General features: G+C 46.2%; 1 pseudogene; it reads right to left on the bottom strand.

Annotated features, from left to right (window-relative positions):
* Positions 1–5,270: 5,270 nt before the first annotated feature.
* Positions 5,271–5,730, bottom strand: LOC138931575 (pancreatic progenitor cell differentiation and proliferation factor pseudogene; annotated as a pseudogene).
* Positions 5,731–6,066: the final 336 nt, after the last annotated feature.

Genomic DNA, 6,066 nt, shown 5'->3' with positions numbered 1-6,066 from the left:
TTGAACCAATTCTAGGTAATGTGTAATTATTATGTAAAGGTGCAGAAAAAAGATGAACATTTTTCTGACCATCTATATATTCATTGTTAAATTCCTGAAGGTATAGGGACTTTAGTCTCATTTGCAAAAAAAAAAAAAAAAAAAAATCCAAGGCAGATATTCTGGTTGGTGGGTGGCCTTCCTTTACCCAGTGATTCAGAGACCCCCAGGTTCCATCCGTGTTGTAGCTCCCCACTTTCCTAGGGCCATCGCCTGCATCCAATTGGTGCAAGATGAAAGAACAGGAAGTACATGCATCTCCTCTTCAAGCCTTTGTCTAGCAGAATCACACATTACTTACAATCATTCCCTTGGTGTCAACTAGTCACGTGACTGTGCCAAACTGTCAGGATGCTTGGAAATAGAGTCTAGCTGTGTATTAGTGAAGAAGAAATGGATTGGTGAATAGTAGTACTCTCTGCTTCAACCTACTGTGTGCTGGCTGCTGCTGCTGCTGCTAAGTCGCTTCAGTCGTGTCTGACTCTGTGCGACCCCATAGACGGCAGCCCACCAGGCTCCCCCGTCCCTGGGATTCTCCAGGCACGAACACTGGAGTGGGTTGCCATGTCCTTCTCCAATGCATGAAAGTGAAGAGTAAAAGTGAAGTCGCTCAGTCGTGTGTGACTCTTAGCGACCCCATGGACTGCAGCCTATCAGGCTCCTCCACCCATGGGATTTTCCAGGCAAGAGTACTGGAGTGGGTTGCCATTGCCTTCTGTGTGCTGGCACCTTATATAATTCTCATTTAGTTAAAACCACAGCCCTGAGAGGTATATTGGTCTGCTCAACAGAACTGGAAACTGACAGCCAGAGATAGAATTTCCCCATAGTTCCACAGCTGTTATGTGAAGGACCTAAGCTAGGATCTGTATCCTCCTTGACCCCCAAACTCTGTCTCCAGTTTGACATATTAGTTCTTCTATACAGTGTTTGGAGATTAAGCTCTTGTTTAGGGATGGGTTGGTTGAATTATAATTTGATTATCATGGCTGGTTTTTCTCCAAGTGAATCAGAGTTACCTCAGTGGGTTGTTTGAAATCATTAGTTTCTAATCCCACCCACTAAAGTTTCATTCAGCCAGTCTGGGAGTGGGAGGGGAAGCAGAAATCTGCATTAAAGTGAGCTGCTTGGGTTATTCAGATGTGTTGAAATGTTTGTAATATGCCAGTGCAGCCCGCCCTTGTGGGATAGGGAACATGAGGTGAATTCCCGCTTGTGGTCTGGTAAAGGGCCCCTCACTAGTATTTCGAGTTCTGATCTGTTTATGAAATTCTGGGGCTTCTCCAGAGTATCTTTCCCTGCCCCACTCCAAGGAATGAGGTCACTGGGAGGGATTTTTTTTTTTTTTTAATGGTAACAATACAGCTGAGTGAGGCCAATTGCATGCCTGTCTAATTATTCTATTCTCTGCCCGAAGCCCACCCATCTGAGCCCTGCAATGCTCAGATTGGGGTCACTGTTGGACTCCTCTAACAGCCTCCTTCAGATGCGTGGAATTTGAACCCAACTTCCTGTCATCTGTGAAATCTCATGTCATTGGTGGTGTTCCTTGCCTGCGTAGCTTGTTAAGGCGATTTCTCACCCTGTCTTTGCTGAGGATGAAATGCTTGCAGGCTTGTATTAGAAGGACCTGAGAAGGAAGAAAAGCAAGATGCTGCCTGCTGTTGGGAGCTTGCAGCCTAGTAATGGTAGGGTAAACCTACCATTAATGAGAGGAGTACTGTTTACAGAAGGAGGTAAACATATTAGCTTATTTACTTCTTACAAACAACCCCGAGGAAGTGGCAAAAACTGAGGCTCAGAGATGTTAAGTAAATTAGTTAAGATGACTCAACCAACTAGTGGTGGTGAAGCTGGTATTTGAATCCAGGTCAATTTGATTCTAAAGCTCATGTTCTTAGTTACTTTGAGCAGTAGATTGAAGGGATATGTCCATACCCTAATCCCCCAGAACCTGTGAATGTGGCCTCTGAAATAACGAAGGTACAGATCTTGAGATGAAGAGATCATCCTGGACTATCCAGGTGGGTAACAAGTGTCCTTATAAGGGACACACAGAGGAGAAACATACTTAAAAGACGTGACAGCTAGGCAGAGATCGCAGTGGTGATACAGCTATAAGCAAAGGAATGCTAATAGTCACCAGAAGCTGGAAGACGTGAGGAATGTTTTGTCCCCTAGAGTGTGGAGGGCCCTACAACAACTTGGTTTCAGATTTCTGTACTCCAAAACTGCAAGAAAATAAATTTCTGTGTTCTAAGCCACTGGTTTGTGGCTGGCTTTTGTTTTTAACAGCAGTCACAGGACACTAATACACTCGATTTAATTTCATCAAAATCCTCAGGGAACATATAAGTCAAGGATGAATTATGTTGTGTGCTGAGAGATTAAAAAATGTTTGAAAATCAGAGCAAGAGATCACTGAACTTGGGGATCAGTTGGCCCCATGTAATTATCTGTTAGTACCCCTCCCTGTATCAGGCTTCCATCATCATCACCTTCATCATTTCTGTTACTGTTGACTGCTTAATATGTACTGGGCACCAGACTAAGTGCTTTTCCTGCGTCACCTTCGTTAAAACTCCCGTCGGTTCTAAGAGGTAAGTACTAGTATTAGCCTATTTTTCAGATGAGAAGCTTGAGGTTCAGAAAGGTAATTTCCCACCTGCGGTTGTACAGTGAATAAGTGCCAGTGGGAGGCGGGGGCTCAGGTCTGTCTTACTCCTGAGTCTCAGCTTTAGCTGTTTCCTACCCCATCTTCCCTTTTAGTAAATTCTTACACATGCTTAGTCAGTGTGATTAAGGGCTCCCTCATTTTGGGAGGCCAGGGCCAGAAGGGTGGCCTGAGCGTGGTCTCTGTGAGCCCGAGTCCTCTAGTGTCTGGCGTGCCTCTCTAGGCCACAGCAGGCGTGACTCTGCAGATGTTTGTTAATGATGGGACAGGATGACAGCTGAGCCTGGGCCGCCTCATAGCCATTGGAGAAGCATGTGACATCCTCTCGGAGGTAAGTCACCGGTTTCTGCGTTGTGTTATTGGGCTGCTACACAGGGTGTGAGAGAAAGCGGGTGAGCACCTTCTCTCGCCCCTGCCTCACCCACGAGGAATGGAGGTGTGGCGTGTAGATACCCGTGAAGAGAATGGGAAATCTGGGCTGAAGCTCCCTCTGGGCTGGTGGTGATCTGGACTGACTGACCCCGTCCCACTCTCTGTTCAGCTAGAGGGAGAGGACACGAGGCTAGATTTTCATTTCTGTTTCTTTTTTAGAAGCTGTCAATGTTATGGATTAAGACCCAGGTAAACTATCTGCAGTGCAAGAGAGAATGGAAAATCCTTGGCCCTGATTCTGACAGAAAGCCTGGTTTTAGAATTTGAGAAGGTGATTGGATCTAGTTTGCTTTTCTCCAAGTAGGGGAGAGACAAGACAGAATGCCAAGCTGAGGGGCTAAAGGTAAGACATCTGGTTTTGCATTTTGTTGCAGCCAGGAGGTGTGCTTTTTGCTCTGTCCCCACTCCCTGCCTCTTTCCGCAGCATGGGGTTCCATGAGGCCAGCCCGTTGATTTCTTTTACATGTGTATGGAATTGACATCTATCCCTTCCAGTGTGGAATTAACTTTGTGAATAATCTGTGAAGCAGCCCAGTCAAAAAGATTTCCTTCATTTATAGGATTTTTTCTGTTTGTCAGCAGAGGTAGGAACCCCATTGAAGATTTGTTAAAGAGCCATAGACGAGTTCTAGACGGCCCTACTTGCAGAGGGTAAGTGCACATGACTTCTATATATATATCGTAATACTCTTTCCTAGTCTTCAGAGATTCAAGTGGGATTGAAATTTTATTTACCAAGTTTAAGCATACTGATACATTGAAAGAAGTAAATGTAAGACAAGAAAAATATATTGACTTTTATGCAGTAAACATAAACTCAGGAAAGTTCCATTTATTCAACAAAATTTTGTTGCACCCCTTCAGTTCAGTTCAGTTGCTCAGTCGTGTCCGACTCTTTGCGACCCCATGAATTGCAGCACGCCAGGTCTCCCTGTCCATCACCATCTCCCGGACTTCACTCAGACTCAAGTCCATCGAGTCTGTGATGCCATCCAGCCATCTCATCCTGGGTCATCCCCTTCTCCTCCTGCCCCCAATCCCTCCCAGCATCAGAGTCTTTTCCAATGAGTCAACTCTTCGCATGAGGTGTCCAAAGTACAGGAGCTTCAGCTTTAGCATCACTCCTTCCAAAGAAATCCCAGGGTTGATCTCCTTCAGAATGGACTGGTTGGATCTCCTTGCAGTCCAAGTTGCAACCCTACTCTTTATCAAATTCTAGGAATATGGAAAAGAATGAGTTTGCCTTCAACTTGCTCCATCTGTTTGGGGAAACCATGGTGCAGCTGTTAAAAATCATACTTTCCAGTGAGATTGCTTAATGGTTTCTCCAAAGTGGAGAAAAGTTAATAAAAGAATGACAGTAATAAAAGTGAGGAAGCCAGAAAGTAGCTGGATTTGCTACATGATATGCTATAGCCAATATTATTTTGAACTAAATTCCAAGAGAACAGTGCAATAAGAGAAGTGATATGAAATGTCTATGAAAATACAGTGGAATAAGCCCAGGAAGGATGGACAGTGTTCCAGTGGGTCCTTCTCTAAGTAAAAACAGAGCACAGATGTTAAATTGTCAAAGTGGGATGGGAAGCCTTTATCAAGTAATAGTCAATAGAAAGTTAAAAATCAGTCTTAGTGATTTATTCAGTGCCACCTCTTGCCATCTTGGTTTTTTTTTTTTTTTTTTTTTTGCTGGCTTGGTACAAGGCACAGCGTTATGGGGTGTGAGGAAGGCTTTCAATATGGCTTGGATAGTAAAGAGTGGAATTCTCTCAATTTCCTTATTGGTGTTTTGCTGTTTTGATGTGCTAGATGACTCAGTTGTATTCAACTCGTTGTGACCCCATGGCCTGCAGCATGCCAGGCTCCTCTGTCTATGGGGATTCTCCAGGCAAGAATACTGGAGTGGGTTGCCACACCCTTCCCCACCCAGGAATCGAACCTGAGTCTCTTAAGTCTCCTGCAATAGCAAGCAGGTTCTTCACCACAAGAGTCACCTGGGAAGCTGTTTCAATATTGAAAACCAAACTGCTTCTGTTGGCAGCAGCCTGCTTAGTCTTGTGGTGGGGAGGGGGGCTCCGATGAGCCTAGCACCTTGGAAGGAAGCCTAGCCACTGGCGGCAGTCACTCAGGATGGGGGCCTGCAATTAGTTTTGCCAGCTGGCCACCAGGCTGCTGCTTTCCCACGGCTTCCTGAGCCAGGCCACAGGTGATCATGCCGGTTGGGGCCTGGGAAGTCTCCGAGTGCTCAGAGGACTCCAACACTGTGGTCGTGAATGGGAGAGCAGACTTGTTGGAAAAGAAGCTAGCCCATCTGTGTTCTGGGTCTGCTGTGGGGAGACCTGGGTCGTGGGAGATGGTTTCCCCAGGGTACTCTGTACTTCCGCAGGAGCTGTTAGGGAAGTGGGACCCAGGAAGTGCTGCTAGGAGTCATGAGTGGCCACAAGCAAGCTGCTGGAGGGAATGGTTGGCGTGCTCTTGCTTGCGGGTTGGTGGAAACCTCGGCCACAACACTTCACTGGCCTTGGGGTGTGATCATGGATGGCAGTGGGGATGGGTGCGGGTCGGGGAGATGGGGAGTAAGCCATGGAGCCCATCTGGGTAGGGGAAAGCAGGCGCTGCTCCATGAACCAGATGCTCGGGGGTTGCCATCATTTTGAAATTGATAAATTGGACATCAGTTCAGTCACTCAGTCATGTCCAACTCTTTGCAACCTAATGGACTGCAGCATGCCAGGCTTCCCTGTCCAACACCAACTCCCGGAGCTTGCTTAAACTCATGTCCATCGAGTCGGTGATGTCTCCAACCATCTCATCCTCTGTCATCCCCTTCTCCTCCTGCCTTCAATCTTTCCCAGAATCAGGGTCTTTTCCAATGAGTCAGTTCTTCACATCAGGTGGCCAAAGTATTGGAGTTTCAGCTT

This window comes from Ovis canadensis, chromosome 7 (genome assembly GCF_042477335.2).
Source record: "Ovis canadensis isolate MfBH-ARS-UI-01 breed Bighorn chromosome 7, ARS-UI_OviCan_v2, whole genome shotgun sequence".
NCBI classification, from domain to species: Eukaryota; Metazoa; Chordata; class Mammalia; order Artiodactyla; family Bovidae; genus Ovis; species Ovis canadensis.
This window is presented reverse-complemented; position numbering and strand designations above follow the sequence as displayed.